The sequence below is a fragment of the Eulemur rufifrons genome, chromosome 14 (assembly GCF_041146395.1).
Source record: "Eulemur rufifrons isolate Redbay chromosome 14, OSU_ERuf_1, whole genome shotgun sequence".
NCBI lineage: Eukaryota > Metazoa > Chordata > Mammalia > Primates > Lemuridae > Eulemur > Eulemur rufifrons.
This window is the reverse complement of record NC_090996.1, coordinates 5,394,555-5,414,687: the sequence shown is the minus strand read 5'-3', so window position 1 is coordinate 5,414,687 and position 20,133 is coordinate 5,394,555. Positions and strand designations below refer to the sequence as shown.

General features: G+C 45.7%; 1 pseudogene; it reads right to left on the bottom strand.

The window, feature by feature from the left end:
* Positions 1-9,132: 9,132 nt before the first annotated feature.
* LOC138394891 (U2 spliceosomal RNA) lies at positions 9,133-9,232 on the bottom strand (annotated as a pseudogene).
* Positions 9,233-20,133: the final 10,901 nt, after the last annotated feature.

Here is a 20,133-nt window from a genome sequence, read left to right as displayed (position 1 = left end):
TGCCACGGGCTGGGTGGCTTATAAACAATCGAAATTTATTTTTCACAGCTCTGGAGGCTGGGAAGTCCAAGATCAAGGCACTGGTGGATTCAGGGTCTGGTGAGGGCCCACTTCCTGGTTCGTGGATGGCGCCTTCTCACTGCACCCTCACGTGGGCCCCGTTGTAGGGGCACTGATCCCAGTCATGAGGGTTCTGCCCACATAACCTCACCTTGGGGGTGAGGATTTCAACATTTTGGGAGGACACAAACATTCAGACCATAGCAACTCCCTATGAGATAGGAAGTCAGACCCCCAGTGTGCCCAGACTTGGTTCCTACTTGTCCAAACACAGACTGACTTCCCACTGCCCTCTCTCGTTCAGTGCGGAACAAATTTCTCAGAGGGTGACCTCAGACTTGTGTTAGAATCACATCATGTGTCCATTAAAATGCACACACACACAAACACACACACACACACACACACACACCATACACACACCACACACATACCACCCAACCTTCCAAGTCCAAATCTCCGAAGGGGGGGATCCAGGAATGTGTCCTGAACCAGCTCCTTAGTGATTGCCATGCACACCATAATCTAATATCCGCCAGATTAAGCGCTGGCTGCTGAACTACACACCATTCCCCACAACCTGCTTCATACCAGGCCTGGGTTCACTCTGTTCCACACACTTTGACCTGTAGTGTAACCCCACTACCAGATCTGCGCGTCCAAATCCTACCCACTCTTCAAGGCCCATCTCAAACGGCGCTTCCTCTGTAACACGTGCTAAGATTCTTCCCTCCCTCACCCCAGCTGAAATAGATCTCCTCCTCCTCTTTCAGAGTTTGAACACTCCTAGGATCTGAGCATCTTTAATTGCATTTGCTACTTTCTACTTTGCATCACTGTTATGTATGCACCAGTCTTATGTCCACTGCTAGACTGGAAACATTCTAAAGACAGGCTCTGTCTCTCAGTCGGCTGACCAAGATGCTCCGAAAACAGCAGCCAAAGCAATACTTTGAAATTGCAAGTTGCAGGGTGTCACTCTTCTGTTCAAAACCCTCCAATGGCTCCTCATCGCACTGAAAGTAAAATCCAAAATTCTTGTGACACCCATGAGGCCTTATGTGGTTTGGTCCCCTTTACCTTTGTGACCTCACCTTTCACCACTCTGCCCCTTGTCCCTCCAGTTGAGACACATTGCCTCCTTGTCAGACCTCAAGCATGCTATGCACAATCCTGCCACAGGGCCTTTGCACAGGCTACTGAGTCTGCCTAAATGCCTTCCCCCCATATAGCAGCCTGGCTTGCTCTCTTACTTCCTTTCAGACTTTGGTCAAATGTCATTTTCTCTGTAGGGTCTACCCTATGTGCCCTACTGAAAAAGGCAACTCACTCCTCAGGGAGCCCTTCCATGGGCAGAGGGCCGAGCAGGTGCACTGACTTCCATCGAGCTCACACTGAGGCCAGTGTGGAGCATGGCTGGACAGAAAGTCCTTCCAGAGAAGGGTTCCCAAAGCAGAAGGCAAAGTGAACCCCTGAGATTCCCCCACTCCTGAGCAGGTCTCTTGCTCAGGAGGTCTCTTGTTGAGAGGCTCCCCAGGTACCTCATTTCCTCTCCAACCTGGGGGCTCCCTCAGATGTAAATTTCCTGGATAAGCCTAGGGAGGGGCTAGCGGCCCAGCTATATGATGAGTATGGCTCAACTCGGAGTGGGGTGTGGAAGGCTGAATAATGGCCCCCAAATACGTCCATGGACTAATCCCCAGATCAGGTGGATGTGCTGCCTTACATGGCAACAGGGGCTTTGAAGGTATGCGTAAGTTAAACACCTCGAGATGGGGAGATTATCCCGGAACATCTAGTGGGCCCAGCGTAATCACACTTGTCCCTAGATGAGGGAGGCAGGAGAGTCAGAGCCAGAGAAGGTGGTGTGACGGCGGAAGCAGAGGTCGGGGTGACGTCTCTGAAGACAGAGGAAGCGGCTGCAAACCCAGGAAGGCAGGTGCCACCGGCAGCTGGAATATAGAGAAACAGATTCTCCCCTGAGAACCTCCAGAAGGAACCAGCCCTGCTGACCCCTCGCCTTCAGCCCACCGAGACTGACTTGAGACTTCTGACATCCAGACCTGTGAAATGACACCTTTGCATTGTTTAAAGCCACTAGGTTTGTGGTACTTTGTTACAGCAGCCGTAGGAACCTAAAACCTGGAACTAGGACCCCCGGCCTCTGTCTGCCTTTCCTCTGTCTCCCTCTCCCTTCTTTACTCAAGCCCAGGGTGTCAGCCAGAGGCATCTGAGGACTTGGGCCCGTCTGGTCTAACGGTATCGGATTCAGGTAGTGACGACAGCCGTCCCCATCGCTCACGCGCTGCCTGTCCTCCTCCTCCCTCGCGGGTTCGCACAAAATGGAAAGGACGTGGCTCACGTTACAGCCTGAAACCCCATTTGAACCGACGCCTGAAGAAAGAGCAAAGCAGCCATAGAAAGGACGGGCACGGAGCACTCCAGACAGAGGGACAAAAGGCACAAAAGCCTGAAGACAAGTTCGCGGAGCAGAGAAGCCAGTGTGGCTGGAGCGCAGTGAGCAGAGGACAGGGGACTGGGAACACAGGCAGAAGCCAGATTATGCGTGATCTCGGGGGCCATGCAGAGAAATCTGGAGTTTTCTAAAAGCAAGGGGAAGTTGATGAGGACACTAATAATCATAGCTAACCACGGTATTTATAGCAACATGTATACGAGGACTAAGACATATATGTATAGTAAGCCAACACTAAATACCAGGTACTGTTTCAAGCCCTTTATTTACATCAATTTAATTCCCAAGAATTTGCGTGAAGTAAGTACCATTATCCCCATTGTACAGCTGAGGAAACTGAGGCTCAGAGAGGTTAAGGCCTCTGCTTTAAAGAGGTTTATACTTTCAGGGGGTTAAGGCCTCTTGCCAAGCTCAAACAGTTTATAGGAGGGGGAAGCGGAGTTGAGACCTAGGCCATCTGGTTTCCCGGTCCGCGTGTGAAGCACTGGGCTGAGCTGTCTTTCCCTGAAGACTTCATGCAGAAAACTTAGACTGTAGTCTAAGGCAGGTTGTATAAGGGAACTGACAGATGAATTAACAGGGTCCTGTAAAGTCCGAGTGAGAGACGTTGGCGGCAGGCCTGGGGTGGTAGCGATGAAAATAGAGAAAAATGAATGGACTTAAGACAGATTTGAGATCTGGGAGCATCCAGTGCTGATTCCTAGGTTTTAATCTTGAGCAACTAGTAGATTGTGATGCCTTTACCGAGAGAGGAACAGGCTTCGAGGTGGAGGGTCCCGGGAGCCCAGTCTCCTTTCCCTTGTGTAGCCCGTGAGCCCGTGTCAACCCAACAGCCACACGCTGGAGAAAGCCTAGCACACAGATGCCAAGGTTAGCCTGCACCGGCCGGCCCATGCCAAGAACCACAAAAGCCTCGTTTTATTGAAGACACAGGGCTTGGCGGAATTCCCCACCTAGACAGAGACGAGCCGGTTACCTCCTCTGTGAGCTGCATGACAGCCTCTTCTGTCCACATCTGCGAGCAAGGCCTCTCAGCCGAAAATCCAACCAGCCCATCAGCCTCTCCTCCCAGGCCCACAACCAGGCAGCAGGGGCCGGCCTCCCAGGAGGCTTCTGCAGGCGTTTGCACACGGGCCCAAGCCCCACAGACTTTCTGTTTATGCACAGGAGGCCTTGCTGCTTTATATTTTTAATTAAAAGCAGATTTTTATCAATCCCCCCCAAAATCTATTGGGGGAACAGTAATTTTGCTCCCAATCTCCCTATTTAATACTCCCCTAGCACCCATAAAAAGCTTTGGAGTTTCAGTTCACGATTTGAATCTTCACGGGTAATTAGCTGGCAGAATGACTTGGAGAGAGAAGCAGGTATATATTTTCACAACTTGGGCAGGAGTGGGTGAGGCAGCTGTGGGAGAAGCATCCCCAGGCAGTCTTGGCACATCCCCGTTCCTGCCACACAAACACACGATTCGTTTAAAGACACGTTCAATTAGGTCCTCTAACTGCTGCCGTAAAAGGTGCTTTCCCCACTGTTTCCCAGGCATCTTATTATAATGCCACTGGGCCCTCCCACCTTCCACGTCCCCCTCCACAATGCTTAGTCACTTCTCCTAACCTGCTCCCACCACCTCCGCCTGCCAGGCCAACACTCTTCCCTGCAGGCCTCTCCTGCAGCCACTCCTGCCCTGCCCTCTGCCTCCTCCCTCTGCCTCCTCCCTCTGCCTGTTGCCCAGGGCCTCCCCTTTCAGACTCGCTGTTCCCACAAACTGACCGCCTCTGTGTGGGTCAGAAGTTGTGTTGGAACAAATGCACTCACCCACAGCCTGACAATCATCTTGGGAAATGCTAGCATTACACGTACGCGCGCACACACACACACACACACACATGCACACGCCCACCCACACTCTCACTTCTTTGATATCTGAAGAATCTGAGGCTCCCAGAGGACAAAAAATGTATTCAAGTCTTTTTCCTCCTTTTTTCCTCTTTTTCCCTCCCCATTGTCTTTCATCTCAGTGAAAAATAGTTAATATATACAGAGATGATAGACAGATACCTACACCCACAGATGGACACAGAGGTAGACAGACAAAGAGACAGGTGCACAGATGGACAGAGAGACTGACAGAAGGACAGATACTAGGGTGGTTAGATATATAGACAGTAGAGAGACTATTAGACACAGATAGATGATGGAGAGATGATATAGATAGATGATTGACAGATGGTGGAAAGAGAGATGATACAGATAATTGACAGATGACGGATAGATGAGAGAGAGAGAGACTGCAGCAGTTGACAAAAGTCAGCCACATGCCTCCCTCCATCTACTGTCTGTTTTCTCACTCGCATTTCTCATTCCACCTTTTCTCCCTCTGAGCCTCTGCTAGGTGGAAACTCCTCCAGGAAGACTTTAAAGGCAGGAAACTAAGAGGAAGTAGCTAAGAGGGCTGTGTGGCTGCCCAGGTATCAATCAGAACAGATGGGACGGGGGTGTGGAAGCCTGTCCTTTGTAAACAGCAGGGTTCTCAGACGTGAGAGGTATCAGATTCATCCATAATTCAGCTGGGCTCGGGGTGCAAGGGAGGCACCTCATACCAGCGGGCAACAGTGCTTCTCAGCCTTCCTGCATTTGGATCACCCAGACGGCTTTCTAAAACAGGTGGCCGAGCTCGGCCCCGAGAGCTTCTGATCCAGTAGGTCTGGGTAGGGCCTGAGAATTCACGTTTCCACCAGACGACGTTGCTGCTCATGTTCCCGGATGATGTCGATGCTGCCGCTCCGGGGACCTCCCTTGGAGAACCACGGCTGTAAAGCCATTTTCAGCGGTTATTTTGGCCATTATGATGATGTTCAATTATGTCTCTTTTAATTAAATCATATTATCCAGTATGTTTGGAAATGAAGGAAACAACAGCAATTTGATTGTTTCCAAGTTTGGGTTAAAATTTCAGAGGATGACTGAACTTTAAACGGTCCATTTAACACCCACCCCACATGTCCTGACACTGTCTGGAGCTCTGGTCTCTGCCTCCCTTGATGCTATCCATCTGCCTCCTCGTCCTACACCAAGAGAACCAAGACCTGTCTGTCTTGTTTGCCATTAGAATGGCAGGGCTTAAAACTGTCTGAAATTCTGTGTGTGTGTGTGTGTGTGTGTGTGTGTATGTGTGCACAAAGGTAAGAATATAAGTGTGTGTGTGTGTTGAATGATTCAATGACTAGATAGGTTGCCCTATACAATAGAACCCTCATAAAATGTGTAGGAGGATGGGCTCAGAGCTTACTATAGACTGAATGTTTGTATCCTCCCAAAATTCATATATGGAAACCTAATTCTTAATGTAACGGAACTTGGAGGTGGGGTTTTCAGGACGTGATTAGACTGGGATTCGTGTCCTTATAAAAGAGCTTCCCTGCCCCTTCTGCCATGTGAGGGCAGAGCGAGAAAACCGCAGTCCGTGAATCAGGAAGTGGGCCCTCACCAGACACTGAATCTGCCGGAAACTTGATCTTGGACTTCTGAGGCTCCAGAACTGTGAGAAATAAATTTCTGTTGTTTATAAGCCACCAGTTTATATTATTCTGTTGTAGCAGCCCAAACTGCTACAACAAAGCTGGCCCAGCTGGGCATGAGGTCCAGATCCGCCATGTAGACCAGCTGTGCTCTTCTGGCTCCCGGGCCTGGAGCAGGGAGTCCCCAACATATCGCTGCCCCTTCCCCCGACACGCTCCACTTGCCCAGCAGAGGCCTGGGTGGCTCCAGCACCTCTCTAAGCATACTCATCTCCTAAAGACACGTGGTCTCCCCTGCCCTGTCCTCCTTGCTGGCATGTGCTCAAAAGAGACCAAGTTGTGGGGAAAAATGCTTCCACCAGTATTTAAATACTCATTGAGCTCCCACTGATGGTGGCCTCCCTTCCTGGCTTTCCGTGCTCCTTCTGTTTAGCATACCCCTCCCCTAGACTGCAAAGCTGGCATCAGATCCTTGGGGCCTGAATCAAGAGATGGTTTGACCCCTCCCACAATGTCACATTCAAAACTGTTCCTCTCAACCAGGACAAAATCTGCAGGGCCCAGTGCAAAATGAAAATATGGGACTTCTTGTTAAAAAAATTATTAAGAATTTCAAAATGGTGACAACAGAGCATTAACCAAGGGCAAGACCCTGTGCAACTGCACGGGCTGCACCCAACCCGTGTCACCAGACAGAGCCGGTAGAGCCCACATTCTCACCGCACTCTGGGGAAGCTCTGTCCTCATCTGACATTTTGTCCATGGGATTAAGGGACAGTCCGTGGGTCCCCATTCCTCCTGGGAGTTCAGCAGCTCCAGCGCAAACAGTCCTTGCCCTCCCTCCCTGGGGTCCCATTTGAAACAGCAGCCCACGTGGCCCTCCCTGATCTGACAGAAAACTCAGGGCAGGTGGGTAGAGGAAGCTCCTTAGGGAATTTCTCACGTCCCCTTCCTTCTCCACAATGATTGCTCACTCCCCCACAGAGACATGTGTGTGTCCCCCACCGGCACATCTCCCATCTGGAAATTGAATGGAATTGAGTTCCACGCAGATGCCCAGGAAGACGGCCATTTCCTCTTGGAGGGAAGGAGACCGTGGAGTCTTCAGAACCACACCCTGTTTGTAAAAATGGGTCAGCTCATTATTGGCAGGCATCCGCCAAGGCCTCAAGGGCAAAATAAGTCAAACACAAAATGGCTATTAACGGCCTGAAGTTTCAAACCAGCTGGGGAAATTAGCAAAACTAATAGAAAAATAGATCTCGCAACCCTGAAACCAAGGTAAATGAAAAAGTTTGAAGATGAGATCAATCACAGGGGACAGTGTGGTGGTTTCCCCAGTACAGCATCTCTCCAACGGGACTGAATTCCAAACCCCACTGGGGAAAGGCTGTTAAGGAGAATTAAAGGAGGTTCTGGAATTTGGGTTGCACATTAAAATCGCCTAGGGGAGCTTTCAAACTGCAACAAAGACAAAACTGAGCCCATGCGCTACCACAGACAATTTGATAAGGACTTCTACTCTATACAATTTTTTATATACAAAATTTTAAGAATATGCAAAACAGAGAGAACACTATGATGAACCCCCCCCCCATGTATCTCATCTAGTTTCAGTAATTAACATCTCAGGACTGATCTTGTTTCAACCTCTTTCTTTTCCCACTTCCCTCTCCCCCAAAAAAACAATTATTTTGAAGCAAATCCCAGATGTCAGATTTGCTTGATTCAGAATATACTGCTAAGAGATAAGAACTCTTTTTTTAACAAATATATAACTACAATACTGTTATAATATCAAAAAATTAATAATCATCCCTCATATAATAATTCCTCAAATAATCTGTCAAAATATAATTTCCCCTATTGTTTGACATATTTTTAACCATTTGTTCCTATCAAGAGGCAAATAAGTTTCTTGTGTTACAATTCATTGACATGTCTCCTAAATTTCTTTTAATCTATAGGTTCCTGCTCTATCTCTTCCTTTTTTTCATGCAATTAAAAAAAAAAAAAATGAGACAGTGCCCTGTAGAGTTTCTTGCCACCTGGATTTTGCTGATAGAATCTCCATGGTGTAGTTGAACATGTTCATCTGTCCTTGTATTTGCTATAAATTGGTAGTTAGATCCAGAGGCCTAATAAATTTAAAATTTGCATTATTTGATAAAACTACTTCACATCAAAGGTACTTGATGTCTAGTTGCCTCTTCTTTGTGTTGTTAGCCTAGATTCGTTAATGTATTGGGGCTTTCTAAAACGTAATCTTCCAACTCTATGATCCCTTCTTGTGTGAGCTAGAATGCTGCTACAAAGAGAAACTTCCTTTTATCAACTCTGTGGTTACCACAGGTACGGTCCAAACAGGAAAGGCAGAATAAATGCTTGACCCCTTCATTTTATTTCCCAGTTTTCAAAGTAAGGAGCTGGTTCCCTAGCATCCTCCAAAGGTGCCTGAAGTTTTGTAGTTGCTTTTAGAGTAAGAACTCATTAGTATAAGCAGATTTGATGTGTTTTGATCTACTGCTGTTATCATTCTTATTCTGGTCAAATTATCCTACCTTTGGCATTGACACCTGCTCAGTCTGGCTCCTGAGTCCCTCTGTTGTCATCGTTAACAGCTTCCTTACTTTCCAGTACTACAAGATATTCCAGGCTTGTGTGTACATTCCTGCCCCAAACCTAGAATCACCTGTTTCCCTAAGAGGCTCTGGTTTGGTTTTGTGCAGAACAGTATTTAGAGACCACAGTCTGGGTGCTGAGAGTGCTTATTGCTACTGAGCCGGTGACCGTTTCCAGGACTTTTCACTGGACGGAGGTAGAAAATGTTTTCTTTTTTTAAGAAAATATGAGTTTATATCATACTTCCAATTCAAATTCTGGACTACAGAGAGCTTAGTACTTCATTGGTCTTACACATATAGCCTCTTCCTCTCATTAAAAAAAAAATCTCCATTTATAATTATTAATTTGTTTTATTCTGTGCTACACACAATAGTCTCCAAATGCCAATATTAACTACCATCAACAATATGATTACTGAAAACAGTTTTCATTTCTCCCAGTTCTTTTTCCTTGGGGTAGATCCCAAGGACATATATAGTCAAATTACTATGTTTTAAACTGGTAAGAACAGATACTACACTTGATCTTAGCCCAAAGGCCTAGAAATGATAAATTACTGTTTTAAAGTCACTTGGAATAGTTACTCTTTGTGTTGTTGTTATGCCAACTAGATACATACTTAGATGCTTTGGCTTCATTTTAATTTTATACTTTGGAATTGCTTTTTTATTCAATCTGGTTTTACAATTATGTAAAATATTTACATGGTTCAAAAGTCAAGTCTAAAAATGGCATAGTCAAAGAAGTTTAGCTGTGTATTCCCGCCCCCTCCATTCTATTACCTCTCTCTTCCTACAGGGATGCTCCTTCTTCTTCTTCCCCTTCCCCTTCCCCTTCCCCTTCCCCTTCCCCTCCTCCTCCTCCTCCTCCTCCTCCTCCTCCTCCTCCTCCTTCTTCTTCTTCTTCAGTTTTATAGTATATCCTTAAATATAAGGCCAGGCGCGGTGGCTCACGCCTGTAATCCTAGCACTCTGGGAGGCCGAGGCAGGAGGATCGCTCGAGGTCAGGCGTTCGAGACGAGCCTGAGCAAGAGCGAGACTCCATCTCTACTAAAAATAGAAAGAAATGATCTGGACAGCTAAAAATATATAGAAAAAAATTAGCCAGGCATGGTGAAACATGCCTATAGTCCCAGGTACTCAGGAGGCTGAGGCAGGAGGATCGCTTGTGCCCAGGAATTTGAGGTTGCTGTGAGCTAGGCTGATGTCACGGCATGCTAGCCCAGGCAACAGAGTGAGACCCTGTCTCAAAACAAAAAGAAAGAAAAAAGGAAATATACATATATACGCATATATACACACATACATATATGTATATTACATGTATATGACATATGTAATATATAAAAGCATTATCCCTTCCTTTCTTAAATAAAAGCAGCATACCACACATTTTGCTTTTTGCACTCATTGCTGGAAATTCTTCCCCAGTGTCGTGTAGAGACCCTCCACCCTCCTTTGTACGGCTGCACACTACTCTATCACGGGGATGGGCCATAGCGCTTTCTGGATTATTTCCAGGTTTTTGCCATTTCAAATAGAGCTGCAGTGAAGGACCTCGTGTGTATGACTTTTCATATTTCAGGCTTTCTAGTGAATCCAATGAGCAACCAGGCTTGAGAACTTCTGATCTAGAGGGAGAGCAGGTTGGTAAGAGGCCTAAATTCAAATCCCAGCTTTGCCCTTAACTTACTTTTCATGAAATCTAAGTAATGATAGTTCCTACCTTGTAGATTTGTTGAAAGGATTAAATTAGCTAATACATGTAAGTGCTTAAGTCTATTCTCAGCACATTTCAGGAGAAACGCATTGCTATTGCTGTTGCTGTTGCTGTTGCTGTGAAATCTTCAGATTTCTTATTGAGCTTCGCTGTCTGTTTCCTCAGCCGTCCTGACTATCTCGGGATGTTGGCACAATAAAATTAGATCATCATTTTGAAATGGCTTGAAACAGTGATAATCCCTGAAAATTCAGAGAGAAGAGTTTTGTTTATGTCACCATGATTACCGGGTGGCCCTTTAGGGAACTGACTATATTAGGGGGGTAGGCACTCATCTCTGGAGCTGTCGGTACAAGGTTTTCAGACTCAGCTGAATCTGCTACAACCTGTCAATTCACTCAAACCACTAATTTAATTGATTTTTTATTTTCTACTAAATTGACAGACTGAGTAAATTGACTAAATTGACTGGCTGTTTTGCTATCATTTAGACCCAGCTCGAGTGGAGCTAATCATGAAGGGGGAAATAATTGTTATTGACATCGCAGCAGTGATCAAAGACACCCTTAGCATGGGCTGACAGAGGAGCACTGGGGCCCTTCCCGTGGAACCAGCTTCACGCTTCACTGAGCTGAGGTTCAGAGAACAAACTCTGTCTGGTCCACTCCGCTGCCAAGGAGGGGTGATCACAATAGAGGGCAGATCGGGAAAATAAACTTTAAAGAGAAGCAATGTATACATAAGCGTGCATCACCAATGTGACCCCAGAGCCCAATTCTGGGTGTGTGGGAGAGCTAACAGAGCTGAGGGGCTCAAGATACTCCCCATAGTGGGTTGAATGGCAGTCCTCAGAGATCTCCCCATCCTGATCCCCGGAACCTGCAGATGTTACTTTATACGGCAAAAGAGGCTTTCGAGGTGGGATTAAGTTAAGGATCCCGAGATGGGGGTTACACTGGATATCTGGTGGGTCCCACGTAACCGCAAGTGTCATGATTAGAGGGAGTCGGGGGAAATTTGGCTACAGAAGAGGAGTAGGAGATGTGAGGACGGAAGCAAGACACTGGAGTGATGTGAGGAAGGGGTCACGAGCCAGCCAATGCCGGCCAACTCAAGGCTAAAAAATGCAAGAAAATGCCTTCTCTCCTAGAGCCTTCAGAAGGAACCAGACCAGCCAATACCTTGCATTTATAGCCCAGCAAAACCTGTTTCATACTTCTGGCTTCCAGAACTGTAAGAGAATAAATTTGTGTTGTTTTAAGCCACTAAGTTTGTGGCACTATTTTACAGCTGCAGTAGGAAATCAATACACTCCCTACCAGTGGCCTTCTGGCTACAATCCACGGTGCAGACACTTCAGGGCAGGAGGGGAGGGTGAATGGCTGGAACAGGTGGAGGTCCTGCCCCTGTTTCTGCTTCAACAAAGCAGCCCTGTTTTAAATTTGGGTTCCATGAAAGATTTCACTGGGGAAGAAAGGATTCTTCTAAAATTGGGGGTAGGGAGAACAGGAGGGAGCAACCTGAAACAGACATAGTTGACACTCCTGTATCTAATATACGGGAGACTCTCGGCACATAGTCCCCGGCAGCACCTGGCACCTAGTGACCGTGATGGCAGTGGTGGTGGTGGTGCTAGTTATCATCTGCTCCTATTCCTTTGTTTTACCGATGACAAACTATGGCTCAATGCAGTCGAGTGACTTGCCCAGTGTCCTCCAGCTCCTGGCAGAACCAATGCTAGAACCCAGGTCTTTATAATCCTGGCATTCACTGCAATTCACACCTCAGATCTTCCTCCAAATAGTAAATATCACCAGCCAATTGTGCCTTGCTTTAAAATTGAATTTGCTGCATAAAGAGTGTTTTCATTTCACACCTTTTATCACAGAGCTATCACCATGTTCCAAGGAAAGCTGACCACTCGGGGACCCTTCCATGTTGCCCATCACCTTGCTGAGCCACTGTGCCAATAGGTGACCTTACATGAGAAGGGGATAGCTGCTTCTGGTCCCTCCTGCACCCCACAACTGGAGAGATGGACACTGCTCTGTCTGCAGAGCAGACAGTCATGGAGATGGCAGAGCCAGCTGGGGGCACGAGGCAGGGACAGTGAGGCAGCGGTGGCAGCAGCTGCTGGCTCATCAAGGGCACTCGGGTAAATCTGGGCCACACTAGGCCCAGCCATATGCTTGTCCACAAACCACAGCTGCTTGCTGACAAATCCCTCCTCTGAACAGCAGTGGTAGAGTCAACAGCTCTGGGAGCGACGTCTCTTGCTGCTCAGCCACTTGCTCTGATGTTCCACTGAGGGGGTGTCCTGTTGGCCAAGCATCAGGTGGAAGGAGTGGGGTTTCCAGTCTGGCTAGGACTTTTCTGTGATTGCACTGTAGGAGAATGGGGGGAGGAAATAGCAGACGAGTTGGGGAGGCACTGTCCTGTGTCGTTCCACTTCCCGGAGCTCTCCCAGCCTTTGCCTAAGTAGAGGCTTTGCCTCTTGTCTAAACAAAGCTCCTCACCTGGACATTCAAGATTCTCAATGATGCTCTCCCTGATAACTGCTCCAAGACTTTTCTCTTCTTCCACTCAAGCCAAATGGACTACTCAGTGGTCCCCTGTGTGCCATTCCATTGGAACACGAGCTTTATTCAGGAAGCAGCTTTGACTGTCTCCTCAATGCTGTCTCCCCTGTCATCATATGTCTGGCACAGGGTAGCCACCGTAAATACCTATGAAGAAATGAATGCCACTCACTCAATACCTGCTATGCACTAAATATAGCAGTAGGCATTGATTGGTATGAGACCCTGGCCAAGTTTCTGAATTTCCTTGTGTCTAAACCTCATCTCCAGGGTGTCCATAAGTCTGAAAACCAAGGCAAATGCACAATATATCACCAGGGACATCTTCAATCTGTAAAAGATAAAATAAAATAATAGTATCCATATTTCCAGACTTTATGAACACTGTACATAAAATTTGATTTATAATATGTTTATACAGTTGATGTGAGAATCAAATGAAATAATACATGTGAAGCACCTAGCTCAGTCCCTGACACAGAGTATAGCCCAATAGAAGTTAGCCATTATTACTCTGTGGCTATTACTACAAAGACTAACAAAATGACAATCTATGCAGGAGACAAACAAGTAAACGAATTGCAGTCTGAACTGAGAGGTACCATCACAAAATTATGGACAAAGTCCATAGTCCAAAGTGATCCCAGAGGCTCTGTCTTAAAGATGCATCTAGAATCAGGACCTTTTCATCCTATCTATGCCAGTATTGTTCTACTCCAAGCCACTCATATTTCTCACTTAGATTATTTCAGTTGCCTCCTAACTTGTCTCTGTGCCCCCACTTCTGCCCTCCCCTCTCCCCACCACCTGCAGTCGATTCTCAACATAGCAGCCAGGGATCCTGCTAGAACTTGGGTCAGCTCATGTCTCCCCTCTTCAAACCTCTGCATTATCTCCCCATCTCTCTCCAAGTGAAAGCCAGGATTACTTACTGTTGCCTCCTGTGGTGGTTAATTTTACGTGTCAACTTGGCTGGGCCATGGGCTGCCCAGACTTTTGGTCAAACATGACCCTTGATGTGTCTGTGAGGGTGCTTCTGGATGAGACTAACATTGGAATTGTGGACCGAGTGATGCAGATGGGCCTCCATCATGGGGGTGGGCCTCATCCAATCCACTGTGGACCTAAATAGAACAAAAAGGCTGAGGAAGAGGGAACTCTTCCTGCCTAACTGCCTGAGCTGGGACATCAGTCTTTGCCTTTATTGACACTCAAACTAAAATGGTGGCTCTTTGGGGGTCTCGAGCCTGTCACTTTCAGAATGGAACTTGCACCATCGGCTCTCCTGGGTCTCAGGCCTTCAGACTCACACTGGGACTGTCCAGTCAGCTGTCCTGGGTTTCTCACTTGGTGATTGCAGATGTTGGGACTCCTCAGCCTTCACAATCACATGATCCAAGTCCATATAATAAATCTCTTTCCCTATGTATCTATAGACAAACACACACACAGAGTTGAGTCTTGAGCAACATGGAGTTTAGGGGCACCAACCCCTTGTTCAGTCAAAAATCTACATGTGACTTTTGACACCCCAAAAACTTAACTACTAATGGCCTATTGTTGACTGGAAGCCTTACTGATAACATAAACAGTTGATAACACGTATTTCGCATGTTATGTGTATTATACACTGTATTCCTACAATAAAGTAAGCTAGAGAAAAAAATGTTATTAAGAAAATCATAAGGAAGAGAAAATATATTTACTATTCACTAAGTGGAAGTGGATCATTATAAAGGCCTTCATCCTCATTGTCTTCATGTTGAGTAGGCTGAGGAAGAGGAGAAAAAGGAGGGGTTGGTCTTGCTGTCTCAGGGGTGACAGAGGCAGACGAAAATCCACATATAAGCAGTTCACACCTGTGCTGTTCAAGGGGTCAACTTATATGTACACATACTGTTTCTCTGGGGAACCCTGACTAATCACCTACAGACCACAGGTGACCTGCCATCTGCTCCCAATCCTGTTGCCTGGACCACCATTCTCTCTTTGATTTCAACTCCTTCCATGTCTCTTTGCTTGCTCTGTTCCACCCATGTTAGTCAACTTGTAGTTCCCCAAAATGGAAAGCTCAGTCAAGCCTCCAGTCCTCAGTGCCTCCCGTGTACGAGGGGCCCATGTCATGGCAGAGGCCCGGTAAGAACTTTCCTCCAGCACCTACGCGGCTCACACCCTCACCTCCCTCAGGTCTCTGGCCAATGTCATATGATTATGAGGCTCCCTGGACACACCTGTATGAAACAATGTACACACACACACACACACACATACATCTTTCATTCTCTTTCCCTTAAATTTCTTTCATTTTCTCTTTGGCATTTATCATCTGACATACTTTTTTTTTTGTTTGTTTGTTTCTTTGTTTAATGTCTGTCTGTCTCCTCTAACTAGAATTTAAACGCCTTGAGAGCAGGAGTCATGGTCACTGCTGTATTCCCAACACCTAGACTGGTACCTGGTACATAGCAAGTGCTCTTTATCTATTTGTTGATTGAATTAATGAAGATATTAAAAAATTAAGCTTAATTTTTAAAGGGGGGTAAGGTGTTATAGATGGGTAGCAATAAAGGATATACAGATAATCACAGTAGAAAACTGAGGTTTTGCGAAGTGTTGGTTAAGAATTAAGCAGCAAAGAATTCAGGGTTTTGCCCTCCAACAAGGACCAGGATTACAGACACTGCATGCTGCTGATTAAGGGCTGATCTTTATACTTTAACAGCCAGCAGAGCACAGAGCATGTTTGACATCTTTTTTATAAATTAAGGAGCCCAAGCAGGATATAAGCTTGAAGTGAGTTGAGTGAGTAGCCCCATGTAGCACCAAGATTTTCCTCGGAAAAGAGTCCTGGGTCTGCTCCAACACCGAGATGAATTGGAGACAGAGGCCCTAAAGTTCAATGCCAATGAGAAGGGCTGCAATATTTTTAGTTGGAAATAGCCCACCAGGGCCATAACATCTCAATAAAGAAATCAAACATAGAAGGTCTCGTTTTAAGCAATGTGACATCCTGGTAAAATCTCCCAAAGAAGCTGGTGGTGAAATATTGCCCCTAGTAAGTAAATGTGTTGTCTTGCTATAAATGGTTGTCAGAAGAAAGAAGCTGAGAAGGCTAAAGTTGTAATGTACGTCGTGGTCAGAAGCGAAAGACCTGCCGGCGGAGCTGGAGAGAGCTGGCTCTGGTCTCATGGATGGTAGCCAAGTGTGGAACTGAGGACTTGCTAATTACCCTCAGTCACGAAACGGGGCTACGAAATGCCCTACACCATTCTGTGGGGTGACCACAGGAGTCAAACGAGGTAAAGTTTGCAGAAGTGTCTTAAAGAATTGTAAGCCCCATCTAAGTGTGAAATATTAATAATAGCAGAGGACTAACAACACGAGTGTTAAATGAGATGTTCCATGGATGTAAGTTAGGCGGACAAGGCTTCCTGAAATGGATTAGCTGCTACTCGGGCAATAAGCCGAGCTAATGCTGTTTTTAGGACACGTCTCACATACCTCAGCCATGAAGAAATGTCTTTCGTTCCTGTCTCTTCTGCCCATCCCGGCCTGTCACGACCCGATAACGTATCCGTTAGCTGGACATGGACACCACGAGCTTGCCTCTTTGACAAGCCACCTCTTAAGGTCTTGTTGACAGTTGCAATCAGCTGTTACTGATTATAAAAGTCATACGTGTTTGAAATGACCTATGTCCAAGGTTATTCATGACAGCACTGTTTATAACAACAACAAAAGAAGATTGAAAACAGCATAAGTGTTAATTTAAATAAATTAAGGTACCTCCAAAGAATGGAACAATTACGAAACTCTAGGAAGCTCTTTATGTACTGATATGACATTACTGCCAAAATAGATTGTTTTTTTAAAAAAGGAACAGAATGATATGCACATAGGTATGCTGCTATCTGCATAAGTAAGGAAGAAAAAAAGATATATGTATAGAGGTTTTTCCTTGGCTATGCATAGAATACCTCTGAAAGTACACCCATGAAGCTAGTAATATAGGTTGTTTCCAAGGAGAAGAAATAGGTAATTTATAAAGGAATGAATGAATGGGTGAATAGGACATAGAGGTGGACAATAGACTTTCCACTATATATCTTTATACCTTTTGAGTTTTGTCTCATAGGAATGTATTACCTAAAAATTTAAATTAAAAATAAAAGGACAATATAAAATACATTAGACATGCTCATTATAGAAAACTTCAAAATACAGTAAAGTATATAGAGAGAATGAGTGTAATTCCATAGTCTCACAACAAACTATTATTAATACTTGACATATTTCTTTCCAGTTGGTTTTAATTTGCATTTTTACATAACTAAGATAAAATGGTATAGAGGTATGTATACCCTAACATAATATTGTAAGCATTTTCCCACAACACTAAAATGTAAACAGAATGATTATTTTAACGAATGACTTCGAGTCTATCGTATGAATGCCACCATTTAACTAAAACCTTGAACATTTAAACAGTTTTCAATTTTCTGTAATAATTCTTAGGCATTGATCATTGTCTGAGTCTCTGATTATATCCTTAAGCTAAATTCCTAAAAATAGACCTACTGGGTCCAAGAGTATGATTTTTTTTTTTTCAGTTTCTTGATACAGATTGCCAGATTCCCCCCAGAAATCTTGTCCTAATTTACGATCCTACCAAGCAGCGTATGAAAGCACCCTTCGCAATAAGCCAGGGATGTTTTGACATCACAGGAGGATGCCCAGACGCTAGCCATCCTCCAGCCTTGGGCCAGAAACCAGTCACCAGGACAGACACTCTGAGGCCTGCAGGTGTGAATTACACAGATTTGCTAATTGCTTTGTAAAAGCACCTTTTCCGGATTCCTGAGAAAGGTAAACAGGATCAGTTGATATGGAAAGCACCATTATCAAAGAATAACACCATCCCAAGCATTCTTCATCCCTGGCCTGAGAGAAAACTATTTCTTCAAGCAATTTTCTCCAGTTACAATGAGCACACCAGGCTTTAAATTACACCACACACTTGTGCTCCAAGAATACATCAACAGTACATGGATTTCAAGTTGATTTAAGAAGCAACACATCTGGTATGAACATAGTTACATAAATAAGTAGGCTTTTCCCCTTTTCCTTGTTTTACCTTTTCTCCCCCTAGAAATCATGCAAAAGCAAAAGGAGAATTATAAACCACACAAATGGTAGTTTGCACAGAACGTGCAGACAGATCTAGTCCAGATTTCAAAGTACACGTGAGGGGCCTGCCATGGATTGGATATGGTGTCTTGGCCCCATCGAGTCTCGGGTTGAAGTTTGGACCCCGGTGTTGGAGGGGGGGCCTGGTGGGAGGCGTCTGAGTTGTGGGGGCAGGTCCCTCATGAACAGGTGCCGTTCTCTCAGGAGTGAGTGAGTTCCCACGAGAACTGGTGGTTGGAAAGATCCTGACACCTCCCTCCTCTCTCTCTCTCTCTCCTCTCTTTTCCTCCCTCCCAGTGCGATCTCTGCACACACCGGCTCCCCTTCTCCTTCCACCGTGAGTGGAAGCAGCCCGAGGCCCTCACCAGAAGCAGATGTTGCCACCATCCTTCTTGTTCAGCCTGCAAACCGTGAGCCAAATAAACCTCTTTTCTTTATAAATTACCCAGCCTCCAGTACTCCATTATAGCAACACAAAGGGACAAGGCAGGGCCCCTAAATTGGCTGAGATTGAGCAAAAATTCAATAGGGTGGGAGGAGTGAAGAGTGGGAGAGCTAAGGGGGACAGGAAAGCCCACTGGGGGAAAATCTCAGAAAGCCCCAGAAACGCCACAGACTAATGGTGAGGGCTCATCCTAAAGAACAAAAAATCATGTTCGCAGGAACTAGGTGAACAGAGCCAGAGGCTTATGCCCTGCAGGGTTCCCAGCGGCACAGGAGGAGGCAGGGCACACAGAGCATCACGGGATGAGCCAGGTGTGCAGGCGGCTGTGTCTCTACAGAGCCGAGGAGGAAGCACAGGAGGCTGCCCGGCCCCTCCCTGCACAGGACCTTCCAGCAATGAGCTGGATCAGAAATCCCAACCCATCCCGTGATAAATAATAATAACAGCAATAGCATTTCTGGAGTAAGTATAATAAGTATAATAATGGTAGTAGTAATATATATAATGTTACATAGACATAGGTAAATAACTGTACAACAAGAATAATAAACTAGATAATTGGTCCAGCACCAATGCAGAGAGTCTATAAGGAAAAACAAACATGCAAAAAAGGCAGCAAAATTATCAATTCCCAAAATTGCTCAATGAAACGTGGCTGGTGAAACTCAGGAAAGAAGTAGAAAAAAATAGAACAGACATCATGGAAATGAAAACAAAATAGGAAGATGCAAAATGGAGAGGGGACACTGCAGGAAACAGAGACAGGGATGTCAGCGACCGACACACAAAACCTCAGTGAAAATGTCACAGAGTCATAGGACCTGAGAGGTAAAATTACAGATGTAAAAGACAGGCAAAGGAGAGCCCATATTAAACTCTCTGAAAAATAAAATGAAGCAAAACACTGAAGGAGAACAAACGTTTAGCAAATGCAATGCCAGAAAACTTTCCTGAAATAAAAGGCTTGACTCTCCAAGTTGAAAGGAAATACCACAGTGAGGGAAAGTGACCCAGAATAGTCGACACTGAGACATCTTCTCGTGAAGTTTCTGGACTTTGTAGATAAAGAACCCTTTGAGCGGCATTTAAAAGTTCACTTACAAGAGAAAAAGATCTGGCTGGCTTCAGCTTTCACCACGGCAACGTTCAACACTTGAAGACACTGGAGAAATGCCTAAAAATCTCCAAGGATTTGAAGCTGGAGCCAAGAATTTTCTACTTAGCCAAATTATTCTTCAAGTGTAATGACTACGGATGAACAGTTTTGAGCATGCAAAAACTCAAGGAGAATTGTCCCACCGACCTTCTGAAGGAAACTCCTAGATGCAGAGATCCCCAACCTTTTGGGCACCAAGGACTGGTTTCACGGAAGACAGTTTTTCTACAGACAGGTGGGAGTGGGGAGGCGGAGCTCTGGCGGTGACGCGAGCCCTGGGGAGCGGCTGTAAATACAGAGGAAGCCTCATTCACTCTCCCATCACTCGCCTCCTGCTGCACAGCCCAGGTAGTGGTCCGTGGCCC